Source organism: Microcaecilia unicolor, chromosome 7 (assembly GCF_901765095.1).
Source record: "Microcaecilia unicolor chromosome 7, aMicUni1.1, whole genome shotgun sequence".
NCBI lineage: Eukaryota > Metazoa > Chordata > Amphibia > Gymnophiona > Siphonopidae > Microcaecilia > Microcaecilia unicolor.
In genome coordinates, this window is record NC_044037.1 from 115,456,094 (window position 1) to 115,472,046 (window position 15,953).

The 15,953-nt window shown below is 42.6% G+C and overlaps 1 protein-coding gene across 1 annotated transcript in view; it reads left to right on the forward strand.

Moving 5' to 3' along the window:
- STK36 (serine/threonine kinase 36) overlaps positions 1–15,953 on the forward strand; it is a 385,051-nt gene that overhangs the window by 325,862 nt on the left and 43,236 nt on the right. The gene's annotated exons all lie outside the window — the stretch shown is intronic.

A 15,953-nucleotide genomic window follows, 5' to 3' on the forward strand; every position in this document is an offset into this window, starting at 1 on the left:
CTAATCTGCCTTAGCTTCTAGAGATAAGTCTTGTTCTCTGAAAGGCAGATGGTCCTTGCAATGAGTGCACTCATATAACCTGAGGTAATCATACAAGTGGCACTCAGTACAGAAGACTGGCTAGCCTTCATCTTGCTGCTGGTCTACTGTCTGAATCTCTGTATTGTTGAGTTTAGTTATTTAAAGTTGCCAACAATGTAGGGACACTTGAAGTGATTAAAAAGTCTTGTGTTTGCTTGTCAGAGAACTACAAAGGAACTAGAATTAATCTGTTAAGGGCTACACATTTCTTAATGAAAACCCCTAATTTAATATAATTCAGTCTATTCAATACAGCCTGCCACTTTTGGCCAAAGACTATACAGAGTGGGTTGCAAATTATAATCCCCCAAACAATCATTAAATACAAGTACCATAATATCCTTTTAAAATCTAGGGTTCAATATTCAGCCATTGGCGGTGAGCATTATGTTCACCGCTGATGCCATTATTGCTGGAAATCCAAGGCTGGACCTGTGTGGGCTTCAGCTCTGAATATCCGGTTATTTTTAAGCCAGCTAACACATAGCCACTTAAGTCGATATTCAGCACTTAAGAGGCTATGAGTTACCGCATGAAAATAGGACAGACTTTTATGCAGCCCCATTTATGCAGCAGGGGCGTAGCCAGCCCTCCAATTATGGGGGAACCCAGAGGTAAACTGAGGGGACAACATGTTGAGTTTTGTTATCAAGCCTCTGGCGTGCTGTGTGGTTCCTGGACTGGAGAGCTGAGTGGAACCCAGAGTTAGATCAAGGACTTGCCCCCCCCCCCAAACCCCCGGATTTCAATTCCAGACCTTATAATCCACCCCAGCTCAACCTGAGTGTGGACTGGATCTGAGAGTGTGTGGTGTAATAGAGTGGGTAAACTGGTGGAATTATCCCTCTGAGCCAAGGTCCGGAACTAAGCATAGCCCTAAGGGCCGAGACCCGGGCTACACCTCTTATATCCAACATCTCCCCTCCCTCCCTCCCTCTATCCATGCAACATCTTCCCCTCTCCAGCCAGTGTTTTCCTCTTTTTGCCCCCTTTCCAGCTACCATTTCCATTCAGTATGTTCCCTATTTCCACACTTCCCTTCCAGCATTTCCTCCATCCTTCTTCCATGTGAGAAGAGGATGGACTGGTAGAGCCATTAGCGGTGTAGCTAGAAAGCAGCTCCGCACCCTTGTGCTGTTTTTAAAAAAAATTTTGCTGGAAGCAGCTGGGCAGGCAACCACTTCAACACACATCAAATCCTACAAAATGTTATAAAAACCCTGTCCAAAGCTATCACAAACTAAAATTATATTAAAGTTTTGGTGTCACCTCACTAAGACCGACTCACTGCAAAACACTATGCACAAACTTGTGCAAAACCACACTCGGAACCTTACCATACCATAACAGCATTAACTCCCAGGACAGTTTGCATTATTTTTGATGTACGTTGTTTTATATGTTTTGTTATGCATGTTTGAATTGTTCACCGCTCTGGATAAGGGCGGTATACAAAAGGTAGTAAAATGGAAAAAAATAAATAAATGACTGAAAGAGCTATGCATGAAAAGGTAGCATGGTAAATATTACACCGGTCCCTAAAGCACCAATACACTATCTAATTAGAAAACAAAATAAATGTGTCTGCAACAAGATCCCTACATTGAAACTACTGTACCTGCTGGCAAAGTACCGCACCTTGGTCACAAGTGCAAAACACAGACAGACTCTCAACAAATATGAAATAAGAGACCACAGATCACTAATAGAGAAATGAAGCCAGAAAAACTGAATTGGAAATTCCAAGAAGATGGACTCTTTATGTACACTTGTCCACCATTCATCATCCCTCTGCTTCCCAATCCATCCTGTTCAGCATCTCCCCTCTATGTCCCTGTCTCTTTCCTCCCCCTATATTCAGCATCTCCCATCTGTGTTCCTGTTTTACCCTATACTTCATCTGCCCCTCGGTCCCTTTTTTTCCCCTGTGATCAGTATTGCCCTTCTGTGCCCCTATTTCCCTTCCCCAATGTTCAGGTACCTCATGAAAGGCTACAGAGGAAATTGGAGGGTCATGGGATAGGAGGAAATGTCCTATTGTGGATTAAAAACTGGTTGAAGGATAGGAAACAGAGAGTGGGGTTAAATGGGCAGTATTCACAATGGAGAAGGGTAGTTAGTGGGGTTCCTCAGGGGTCCGTGCTAGGACCGCTGCTTTTTAATATATTTATAAATGATTTAGAGATGGGAGTAACTAGCGAGGTAATTAAATTTGCTGATGACACAAAGTTATTCAAAGTCGTTAAATCGCGACAGGATTGTGAAAAATTACAAGAGGACCTTACGAGACTGGGTGGCTAAATGGCAGATGATGTTTAATGTGAGCAAGTGCAAGGTGATGCATGTGGGAAAAAAGAACCCGAATTATAGCTACGTCATGCAAGGTTCCACGTTAGGAGTTACGGACCAAGAAAGGGATCTGGGTGTCGTCGTCGATAACACACTGAAACCTTCTGCTCAGTGTGCTGCTGCGGCTAAGAAAGCGAATAGAATGTTGGGTATTATCAGGAAAGGTATGGAAAACAGGTGTGAGGATGTTATAATGCCGTTGTATCGCTCCATGGTGCGACCGCACCTTGAGTATTGTGTTCAATTCTGGTCGCTGCATCTCAAGAAAGATATAGTAGAATTGGAAAAGGTGCAGCGAAGGGCGACTAAAATGATAGCGGGGATGGGACGACTTCCCTATGAAGAAAGACTAAGGAGGCTAGGGCTATACAGCTTGGAGAAGAGACGGCTAAGGGGAGACATGATAGAGGTATATAAAATAATGAGTGGAGTGGAACAGGTGGATGTGAAGAGTCTGTTCACGCTTTCCAAAAATACTAGGACTAGGGGGCATGCGATGAAACTACAGTGTAGTAAATTTAAAACAAATCGGAGAACATTTTTCTTCACCCAACGTGTAATTAAACTCTGGAATTCGTTGCCGGAGAAAGTGGTGAAGGCGGTTAGCTTAGCAGAGTTTAAAAAGGGGTTGGACGGTTTCCTAAAGGACAAGTCCATAAACCGCTACTAAACGGACTTGGGAAAACTCCAAAATTCCAGGAATAACATGTATAGAATGTTTGTACGTTTGGGAAGCTTGCCAGGTGCCCTTGGCCTGGATTGGTCGCTGTCGTGGACAGGATGCTGGGCTCGATGGACCCTTGGTCTTTTCCCAGTATGGCATTACTTATGTACTTGTGCCCCTATCCCTTCTCTGTCTCTGTCCCTATGCTTCTTCCATGCCAAGCATCTCTTCTCTGTCTCCCTTATCCCACCCCTCTCTTCCCTTCCTATCACACACCCCACCCTGGGGCCAGTATCTCTCCCTGCGGGCTTCTTTCTCCCCCCTCTAATTTGGTGTCTCTCTTTCCCAACCCATCCAGCATCTCTCCCCCTCCCCCAGTTTTGTCTAAACGTCTCTTTCCTCCCTCCCCTCCCCCCCCACTTTTCCAGCATCTCTCCATCTCCATCCTGGGTCCACCTCTCCTTAATCTGTCCTTAACTCCTCCCCCACTTTGAGCGATCAGAGTATGTTAGAACAGACTAGGGGAGGGGGGAATGAAGGGAGGGAGAGAAATACCAATAGCCCCGGACACTGGATGGAGTAAGGTAGCAGGGGAAGAAGGGAAGGAGTTGCTTGCATAAACAGCCCATGTAAGAGGCCAGCCCGAAGTCCAATCCCAAGCAATGCAACACTTTGGCCGCCAGCATTGGGGGGCGCCTGAGTGAGGAATGGGGGAGCCTGGGCCCCCGAGGCCCCCCATAGCTACACCTCTGTTATGCGGTAAACTGGCCACTTAAGAGCTGAATATTAGCACTTAATAGCCAAGTGCTGACTCCAGCCCGGAATGCCCCCAACATAACCGTTTCTGTGTTCTGCACTAACCACAATATTAAGCGGCACTTAGCAAGTTAAGTGCCGCTGAAGATTAGCGGCTAGCCCTGACCAAGTGATTTAACTGGTCACTTTGAATATTGGGCTGCTAAATTTTCAGTGGACCACAACTATCTGCCCTCCAAAACCGGGATCAGGAGGTCAGACTCATGTGCTGGTGCCAGGACGGGGATCAGGGTCAGACTCATATGTGCTGGTTGTAGGAGATGTATTGCATGTGCAGGGTTGGGCACTGCCTGCACTGAATCAACAGAGTGCTGCACTACAGGACTGCTAGTAGTGCAACTGCACTAAGAGCCTTCTCTTGAGGTGGCGATAAGTTCAGCTGTGCTATTGACAATCAGGACAGCTAGCGCACAATAAAGACCCCTGCACTAACAATCACAGCCAGCCACACCTTCATCCACCGTGTCATGCCCAGACCCAGCCCATTTCCAAGTTGGGCAGCTAACACAGCATTTTTACCACATAGGCCACTGTTTTAGTGCAATAAATAGTAGTGTGGGCCTTAACTACAGTCTACCATGCTCATAACACTGCATTAGCTGCTTAATGCAGCTTAGTAAAAAGGCCCCATATAGTGATTAATCACCTATTTTCATCACTTTTCCTAAATGTAGGCAAAAAATACCAGGCATAAAGCTAGGTGAATTTTGAGCTCAAAACTTAGTGGGTCAATATTTAAATTCTACGGTTGGAAATTTTTTTAAACGCCTGCCGCAGCGTTTAAATAAAATCTGGATATTAAGCACCACTTTCTGGATAGCTTGCAGTGCTGAATGTGTGGATAGTGGTAATATTCAAACTGCTATCTTTATAACTGTCTGGATAAATTTAGGGCAGCTATTTTTCTGTCTTAATTTTTTCTTGATAGCAGCTTGAACGTCATCACTGTGTGGATAACCTTAGCCTCTACCCACACGGTGTCCTTTTACCCCCCCTGACACTATCTGGATAGCACCCAGGTTGTCTGTAATGTTTAACTAGAAACAAAGAAACATGACGGCACATAAAGTCCAAATGGGCCATCCAGTCTGCCCATCCTCTATAACCACTAACTTTTTCTTTTCCTAAGGGATCCCACATGCTTGTCCCACTCTTTCTTAAATTCCGACACAGGCCTCGTCTCCATAATCTCCACCGGGAGGCCATTCTACGCTTTCACCACCCTTTCCATGAACAAATACTTTCTTAGATTCCTCCTAAGCCTATTTCCTCTTAACTTCATCGTATGCCCCCTTGTACTGCTATGGATTTACAGCGTGCTTCACTAACACAGACTACTCAGTAATTACTGTGGATTCTTTTCAATTTGTATTAGGTAAATGAGACCTTTATTAGAGGTTCTAAAATCTACAGTGATTAAGATATTTACAATGATTAAGCTATATACACACAATGATTAGCTATATAACTAAAAAGAAACAATACCTATCTATAAACAATCATTACATCACTGGTCTCTACATCTAAGCAATGCTAAGAGTTCCTAGACCAGGAAAAGAAGCAATAAAACAATCATCACTGATCCTTACATCATCCAGGCTCTTATCATCAGCTGGGGGGGGGCCCTATTCACAGCGAAAGTCAGGAGTTTCTTTGACCAGGAAATATGGTTCTCTCACAGTTCATATGTTACTCACAGATGAGCTCCCATTTTCACTGATAGAAACTCCCTTTTTTATTAGGCTTAGAACTCATGTTCAGAGCTAAGGAAAATAACAGAATGCTTAAGAATTTCTCTGTTTAGGTAAACAAGCCATACTGTGGGAATGTGGTCACATGTCTCCCAGTCCAGGTGGCCAGTCTGAACTGGAAACAGGCTCCACATCTCCCTTCACATACCAAATTAATTAGAGCTGTGTCTTATCATCTACATTCCAACTTATTTTCACACAAAGTTAAACAATAATTTTTAAACAGAATTACTTCTAATCACAAATACAGACCCCCCAAAGTGCACTGGTCGGTCAAGGCAGAGTTGAAAAATAATCTTTAAAATTCACTTCCACTACACCCCTCATTCCAGAATTTTCCTTCATTTGAAAAAGACTCACTTCCTGTACATTAATGCCCCTGAGATATTTAAACGTATCTATCATATCTCCTCTTTCTCTCCTGTTTTCCAGTGTATACATGTTGAGGCTCCTGAGCCTGTCCCTATATGTTTTATGTCCAAGACTGCTTACCAATTTTGTTGCCACCCTCCATCCTGTTTATATTCTTCTGTAGGTGCGGTCTCCAGAATTGCACACAGTACTCTAAATGGGGCCTCACCTATGTCAGTTACAGAAGTTACATATATAACACTAAATGTACATAGCTTTCAAAGTATCTACTATAATAATTTCCACCTCCAACGTTCTGAAGCTGACTCCGTGGCTTCACTGAAGTGAAGGGTTCGTAAGGTCCGTTAGGTTCGTCAGTCTGTCACCATCTCTCTCTGCCCCGCCCTCGCGTCAAAACGTGATGACGTCCAGGGCGGAACAGTGAGAGTGCCCCGCCCTCGTGTCAAAACTTGATGACGTCCAGGGCGGGTAAACCTACTACATAAATGAACAGCGCGGCACCAAACCGGCTTCCTTGCTTACAATGGACTACATAGGTTCACTTCCACTCCTGTCTATTAAGGCCTCCTTGGGCACCTCTTTCTCCCTCCCCCCCCCCCCCCCCCCAAGTCTAACAGCTTTCGCTTTTCGCCCGCAGACTCTCTTCAGTCCGCGTGGTCATTTTCAGTGCCCTGAAGCGTTCTTCCTCCGGCACCAGCGATTCAGATAGCCTTCTGCCAGCGTCGGGGCCTCTCAGGCGCGACCCACCTACTGTTATGAGGTGGGACACGCATGAGGAGAGGCCCTGACGCTGGCAAGAAGGCTGACTCACTGAATCGCCAGTGCCGGAGGGACAACGTTTCAGGGCTGCCAAAACGTGATGAGAGGAAACCTGATTTTAAAAGATCCACCTTCAGGGATTTGGTCATGCTAACGATCCAATATATCAGCATAAATGCAGTTTCAACAATATCTTAATTCCTTTCATCCTATCTCCATAAACTACATCATGAAAACATCACTTCACCACTAAGGTACTTAATGTAAGTGTGTAAAGCATTTTTTCCTCACTCTTGAGCAAACCATCTCCATTGATATGCATACTTGGAATGCTTGTAATACAAAGGAGACTGTGACTGTAGCCAATAGGTGAGTGCCCACACACACACACACGCCGCTACACTGTCCCCACCCCCCCACATCATACACAAACTCTGACACCCTCCCCACCCCAACACCACCACCCACCCACATCATACACAAACTCTCCAAGGGACAATCAGCAGACACACATTCCTTCAACCCACCCCCCCCCCCCCCCCAATCATCATACACACACTGTGCCATGGAGAAAAAGCATCCCTGACACTCATACCCACACACTCCCCTCCCACCCCCCTTAATACACAACCTCTAAAATGGAAAATCAACATCTCTATCTCTCACTCAGACACAAACACACACACACACTCCCCCCAACCACCTCCACAACATCATACACAAACTCTGTCACAGTGACTCTAGATCTCTGTCTCTCACTCACACCCACACACTTCCCCCCCCCCCCACCCCCACTAAATACACAAGTGGAATCATGGAGAATCACCATCTCTCACTCACACCCACACACACAACCAAACTCCACCCCACCCCCCACCCCAAAAAAACCACACACTCTGCCATGGAGAGACAGCATCTCTCACTCACACACACACACTCCCAGCCCCAGCCCCCTTAATACACAAGCTCTACCATGCAGAATCACCATTTCTCAATCACACCCACACACACAACCAACACAAAGAAAAAAAAAACAGAAAACCAACAAAAAAGATATCACACAAAATACAACAATGTAAATTATTCATTAGCATGACAACACATTTCTCCTAACAATCCCTTTCAAAACATTAATTGCAGGAAGCCAATACCTCATTTCATTGGTTTCAGAAACGGGCCTTTTTTTCTTAGTAAGAAATATAATTGCTGTATTTTAGCTCACATCACAGGAAGAAAAAGAGCCAAATAAAAAAAGAGAGAGGAGATACTATTAATGGACCTCTTTACAGCCTTTGACATTGATAATCATGATCTGCTAATGATGGGATGTGCTAATCTTGGTTTAGGTGAAAAGGTTTTGGCTTAGATTTTGTCGTTCTTAGAAGGGTGAAGTTATATGGTAGAAGTCCTGGGAAAGTTCTGCTTCAGAAGATCTTTGAGTGTGGGTGTGCCCCAGGATTCCACACACTGTCCTTTGCTTTTTAATATCTTTTTATTAGGAGACTTCATAAGAAGTTTTCCGTTAGAGTGCTTCATATGCTGTATGCAGACAATGTACAACTGATAGTTCCCTTAGGTAAGGATGAGAGTGTGGAGTAGAAAAGAACTCAAGCCTGCATTAAAAGTGTACTGGATTGGTTTCATCAAAATGAGCTTGTGGTGAATATTAAAAAATCTGAAGTATTGATGCTTAGTAAAAAAAAGAAAACCCAGTGGATGGGCAGCAGGAAAAACAGAGGGGAAGTAAAGAATCTGGGAGTAAGGATGTCCATTGATTTCACGTTAGAGTCATAGATGCAATTGATGGTGAAAAATACTTATAGTAATTTGTGCTGAGTTCGGTGATTGAGACAATATTTAACTTTTCCAGCCCTATAGATGGTGATAGTCTGACTGATTCTTTCTACATTAATCTAATCTAATATTTGTAACCTGCTTAATCCCTAAAATAGGTCCAAAGTGATGTACAGCTAATTTTAATTTTAAAAAATGACAAAAATAGATTATTGTAATGCCATTGGGGAATACCAAACGGTTTAGTCAAATGGGTTCAAAATGCAGCAGCATGACTTCTATTAAGAAAGCCTTGTAGAGTAAGGGCTTTGCCTGTGTTGAAGGACCTCCACTGGTTACCAAAGTGGGCCAGAGTCAAGTTTTGGTGTTGATCTTTACATAGAAAAAATATATAGATACAGAGAAAAATGAAGACAGATAAAGACCATGTGGCCTATCCAGTTCTACCTGTCCATATCATCTACTATCCCTTCCTCTCCCTTAGAGATCCTATGTACTTGTCCCAAATCTTTCCTGAATTCAGCTATAGTCTTCATTTCCACCACCTCCATCTGGAGGCTATTCACCACCTTCCGTGAAGAAGTATTTCCTTAGTTTACTCCTAAGTCTGTCCTCTTTCACCTTTATCCTATGCCCCTCATTCCAGAGCTTTCTTTCAGTTGAAAGTGAGTCACGTCCATGCATTTGTGTCATGGAGGTATTTAAATGTCTCTATCATATCTCCCCTCTCTTACCTTTTTTCCAAAGTATACATTTTGAGACTTTTAAGTCTATCCCAATACAATTTATGACAGAGACCACTGACCATTTAGTAGCTGTCCTCTGGACTGACTTCATCCTATTTATATCTTTTTAAAAGTGCAGTCTCCAAAACTATATACAATACTCTACATGAGGTCTCACAGAGGCTTATATAGAGGCATTATCACCTCCTTTTTCCTGCTGACCATTCCTCTCCCTATGTAGCCAAGCATCCTTCTGGATTTTTGCTATCATCTTTTCTACCTGTTTGGCCACCTTAAGATCACCACATATGATCACACCCAAGTCACACTCCTCTGTCATGTACAAAAGTATTTCACTCCTTAAACTGTACCGTTCCCTTGGTTTTTGTAGCCCAAATGTTTGACCCTGCATTTTTTAGTCTCAAATCTTAAATTCTAGACCATTGTTCAAGCTTCACTGGTTCCTTCCTCATTTTATCCACACCACCAGGGTATCTACTCTATTGCAGATTTTGGTATCATCCACAAAGATGTAAACCTTACCAAACAGTCCTTTCATAATATCACTTACACAAATATTAAAATGAACCAGGCCAAGAACCAGTCCTTGCAGCACACCATTTGTAACATCCCTTTCCTCAGAGTGAGCTCTATTTTCCACTACTTTGCTGCCTTCCACTCAACCAGTGCCTAACCCTGTCAGTCACTTTAGGGCCCATACCAAGGGCATTCAGTTTATTTATAAGTCATCTATGTGGTACCGTGTCAAAGGCTTTGCTAAAGTCTTAAGTACACCACATCTAGCACTCTCCTTTGATCCAACTCTCTGGTCAGCCAGTCAAAGAAAGTAATCAGATTTGTCTGACAAAACCTACCTCTAGTAAAACCATGCTGCCTAGAGTCATGCAATACATTGGATTCCAGAAACCTCACTATTCTCTATTTTAGGTATGTTTCCGTTAATTTACTTACCACAGAGGCCTGTAGCTCCCAACTTCTTCCTTAGTAACGCCTTTGCGGAGAGGGATCACGCCCAACTGTAGAGAAGCATTGAAAAGGTCAGACAGTGGAGCCACCATAACTTCTCTAAGTTCCTTCAGTACCCTTGGATATATGCCATCCAGATCCATTGCTTTGTCCACCTTTAGTTTAGGTAGTTTCTCATGAACACGCTTCTCTGGAAATTGTTCAAGATCTACCACACTTCCTTTCTTATTTGTATTTGTCTTCTGTGGTCCTATCCCTGGCCCTTCATCTGTGAACACAGAGCAGAAGTATTTGTTAAGCAATTATTTCTTATCATTTTCTACATATTTCTCCCCTTCACTCTTGTCACTAGCATATCTTTATTGTATCAGCTATTTTTTCTTCCATTTGTATCTTCGCTTTCCTAAATACTAGCTTCTCCTAGCTTTTCCAGATGTTGTTCCCTGTCTTCCTCTTTTTTGTGATCTCTTGCAGTTTATGAAGGCTGACCACTTTTTCCTTAACCTTTTCTGGTACTACTTCTGAGAACAAAACAGCCTTCTTTTTCTCTTACTTTTGTTTACTTTCCTTACAAAATGTTTGTTGCCATTAAAATAGTTCCTTTTAGTTTTGCCCACTGCTTTCCTACATCTACCAGAGGTTCCCATCCAGCTAAAAACTCCTTCTGGTAATCCTCCATCTCAATAAAGTTAGCTTTTTGAAGTCTAGAACCTTCACTTTTGAATGAACCCTCTCCACATCTGTATTAATATTGAACCATACCATCCGGTGATAATTGGTTGCCAGATGATCATCCACTATAACATCAGAAACATTCTCCCCATTTGTAAACACACTTGAAGGCACTTTGAGAATGAAAGCTTAGAAATTTGTAAAATAAACTGAAAAGGTATAGACCAGGATGACAGTTGAGAAATAGTCATTTATTTTGGAGATATCCTACTTTTCATTCTTTCCACCTTTACTATAGAGATCTCCAAAATAGCTCCCACTTGATAGAATGAACTTCTGGTGGATATTTGGCTGGAGATAGATGGAAGCATTTTTGAAAGATGGATTAAGACATGTTTTCAGCTTGAAGATAATAGTTTATTTAATTGGTTGCCAGGAGGAGAGGGGGTTTGATTTGTTACAGCAAGGTTGGTAAGAATATAGACGAGGGTAGAGGGAATTGTAGTCTCCTGTTTTAGTTTTGTTTTATTGTATGTGGTGTATTTATGATTTTATGGGATGTTCAGTTGTGAATTGAACAAATAATCTAGTGAGTATTATATAGATGCTCCAAAAAGGTCTCTTCCCTGAGGAACACGGCAACATCCTACTCACCCCAATACCAAAAGACACCAAGAAAAAACCAAATGATCTCACCAACTACCGCCCAGTTGCATCCATCCCACTAGTAGTCAAACTGATGAAGAGCCTAGTTACCAAACAGCTCACTGAATACCTGGACAAGTTCTTATTACTACACGAATCACAATCAGGATTCCGCCCCCTCCACAGTACTGAAACTGTACTAGTCACTCTTCTGGCCAAATTCAAGCAGGAAATAGCTACAGGTAAAAGCATTCTTCTCCTCCAATTTGACATGTCGAGCGCTTTTGATATGGTAAACCACAATATACTACTAAGACTCCTAGACCACTTCAGGATTGGTGGAAACACACTTAACTGGATCAAGGGTTTCCTAACCACCAGAAAATACCAAGTAAAATCAAATTCAAACATTTCGCCGCCATGGAACGCAGACTGTGGAGTACCTCAAGGATCACCACTATCACCAATACTCTTCAACATATTGATGATCCCACTGGCCAAGGCCTCAACCCGTTCATTTATGCAGATGACGTCACAATCAATCTACATTTCCTTAAAACACGATTTGAGAGAAATAACCATTGAAATCAAGCTCGGCTTGAACACCATGGACTCATGGCAAATTCATTCCAACTGAAATTGAACACTGAAAAAGCACACTGCCTCGTCCTATCATCTCAACACAATAAGTACAACCCCATAACCATAAATACCCCAGACCACACCCTCCCTATCTCAGACAGCCTAAAAATACTCGGCATCATAATCGACCGTAACCTTACTCTTGAAAGCCAAGTAAACTCCACAACAAAGAAAATGTTCCATTCAATGTGGAAACTTAAACGCCTAAAACCTTTCTTCCCGAGGGAAACATTTCGTAAACTAATACAATCAATGGTACTAAGCCATGAAGATTACTGCAACGGAATGTACGCAGGATGCAAAGAACAACTCATAAAGAAACTCCAGACAGCCCAGAACACAGCAGCCAGGCTGATATTCGGTAAAACACGATTTGAAAATGCCAAACCCCTCCAAGAAAAACTGCATTGGCTCCCAATTAAAGAACGCATTACCTTCAAAATTTGCACCCTGATCCACAAAATTATCTACGGCGTAGTCCCAGGATACATGATAGACCTCATAGATCTGCCAAACAGGAATAGATCCAGATCATCTCGAACATAAGTACTACTACTACTACTATTTAACATTTCTAGAGCGCTACAAAGTGTACGTAGCACTGTACAAACACAGAAGAAAGACAGTCCCTGCTCAAAGAGCTTACAATCTAATAGACAAAAAGTAAAGCATTTAAATTAAAAATATTTAAGCAGTCAAGCACAAGAGAACAGTCACAGAAAGACTGAAGATGTTGAAGGGTGGTCAGTGTGATTAGGTGTAACTCTGGTTGGAGTAGTGGGAGAAGGTGATAGAAGAATAGAAATGGGTGATGTAAAAGTAATGGTTATATAAGACATGTCACTCTAGGAGTGGGTGGGTAGAGGGGTAGGGTGGGCGGGACTAAGACTAAAGCAGGAGAAGGTATTCTCTGCAGCCTATCTGTGAGATGGAAAATGCTCTCTGAAGCTGCTGCTATAAGTTGTTAGTTTTATGCCACACTGGGAAAAGACCAAGGGTCCATCGAGCCCAGCATCCTGTCCACAACAGTGGCCAATCCAGGTCAAGGGCACCTGGCGAGCTTCCCAAACGTACAAACATTCTATACATGCTATTCCTGGAATTGTGGATTTTTCCCAAGTCCATTTAGTAGTGGTTTATGGACTTGTCCTTTAGGAAAACGTCTAACCCCTTTTTAAACTCTGCCAAGCTAACCACCTTCTCTGGCAACGAATTCCAGAGTTTAATTATGCGTTGGGTGAAGAAACATTTTCTCCGATTTGTTTTAAATTTACTACACTGTAGTTTCATCGCATGCCCCCTAGTCCTAGTATTTTTGGAAAGCGTGAACAGACGCTTCACATCCACCTGTTCTACTCCATTCATTATTTTATATACTTCTATCATGTCTCCCCTCAGCCGTCTCTTCTCCAAGCTGAAAAGCCCTAGCCTCCTTAGTCTTTCTTCATAAGGAAGTCGTTCCATCCCCGCTATCATTTTAGTCGCCCTTCGCTGCACCTTTTCCAATTCTACTATATCTTTCTTGAGATGCGGCGACCAGAATTGAACACAATACTCAAGGTGCGGTCGCACCATGGAGCGATACAACGGCATTATAACATCCTCACACCTGTTTTCCATACCTTTCCTAATAATACCCAACATTCTATTCGCTTTCCGAGCCGCAAACCCCCTGTCCTCAGCACACTGAGCAGAAGGTTTCAGTGTATTATCGACAACGACACCCAGATCCCTTTCTTGGTACGTAACTCCTAACGTGGAACCTTGCATGACATAGCTATAATTCGGGTTCTTTTTTCCCACATGCATCACCTTGCACTTGCTCACATTAAACGTCATCTGCCATTTAGCCGCCCAGTCTCCCAGTCTCGTAAGGTCCTTCTGTAATTTTTCACAATCCTGTCGCGAGTTAACGACTTTGAATAACTTTGTGTCATCAGCAAATTTAATTACCTCGCTAGTTACTCCCATCTCTAAATCATTTATAAATATATTAAAAAGCAGCGGTCCTAGCACAGACCCCTGAGGAACCCCACTAACTACCCTTCTCCATTGTGAATACTGACCATTTAACCCCACTCTCTGTTTCCTATCCTTCAACCAGTTTTTAATCCACAATAGGACATTTCCTCCTATCCCATGACCCTCCAATTTCCTCTGTAGCCTTTCATGAGGTACCTTGTCAAACGCCTTTTGAAAATTCAGATACACAATATCAACCGGCTCCCTTTGTCCACATGTTTGTTTACTCCTTCAAAGAATTGAAGTAAATTGGTCAGGCAAGATTTCCCCACACAAAAGCCGTGCTGACTTGGTCTCAGTAATCCATGTCCTTGGATGTGCTCTGTAATTTTGTTTTGATAATAACCTCTACCATTTTCCCCGGCACCGACGTCAGACTCACCGTCTAATAATTTCCCGGATCTCCTCTGGACCTTTTTAAAATCGGCGTTACATTGGCCACCCTCCAATCTTCCGGTACTAACGCTCAATTTAAGGATAAATTGCATATCACTAACAGTAGCTCCGCAGCTAAATCTCCTCTACCCATACTGCAAAGGACTTTAAATGCAAAGCAACCTATGCATCTAGCTTCTCCTATATAAGTACAAAACTATGGAACGCACTGCCAAAAGGGGTGAAAACAATCTACGACCATCTAAACTTCAGGAAATCACTAAAAACCTACTTGTTCAAAAGGGCATACCCTATTGATCCCAGTGGCGTAGCCAGACTGCCAATTTTGAGTGGGCCTGAACCCAAAGTGGGTGAGCACAAAATTTTCTCTCTACCCCTCTCCCCCAGCAAAATTTAGTCACACTAATCAGATGCATTTGTCACACAGGGGTAAAGTGCTGCTTTTCAGTGCATCAGGTTTCAGAAAATAATTTATTTAATAGCCTAACACCCTTTTCAATGAGCTTTCAGAGGCCAAAACCTCCTGCCTCAGGTCAGTATAATGCTGTTATGGTATCCTCTCCTGACCTAAGGAAGTATTGGTCTCTGAAACATTATTAACACAGGGTACCATTATTACTTGATCCTAAATTACCTTTGTTGTATGGCCATTTACTTTTTCTCATTGTGTTGCTCCCAGTTTCTAGATTCTGCTTTCCTTCATTTTCGCTTAACTCTTCTGCGCCATTTGTCATTTTTCTCTCCTTTTTCTTTGCTTTCTTCAATATTTTTCAGCCTCTCTCTCTGTCCAGATTTAATTCATTCTTACTTTCTTTAATTTCCTTCTTTTTCCTTCAATTTCAAACAAACGATTGCATCTGGAAAGAACATACTTCTCTTACAATTTGACATGTCAAGCGCTTTCGACATGGTTGATCATGGAATACTACTACATATCCTTGATTACTTTGGAATTGGAGGTAACGTTCTCAACTGGTTTAAGGGATTCCTAACCACACATTCATATCAAGTGACATCTAACTCGACTACCTCAGCCCCATGGATACCTGAATGCGGAGTCCCACAGGGATCTCCCCTCTTGCCAACTCTATTCAATTTAATGATGATACCCTTGGCCAAGCTATTATCAAACCAAAACCTCAACCCATACATATATGCAGATGACGTAACGATCTACATCCCATTCAAACAAGATCTAAAGGAAATTTCCAATAACATCAACCAAAGCCTCCAGATCATGCATTCATGGACGGATGCATTTCGGCTAAAACTTAATGC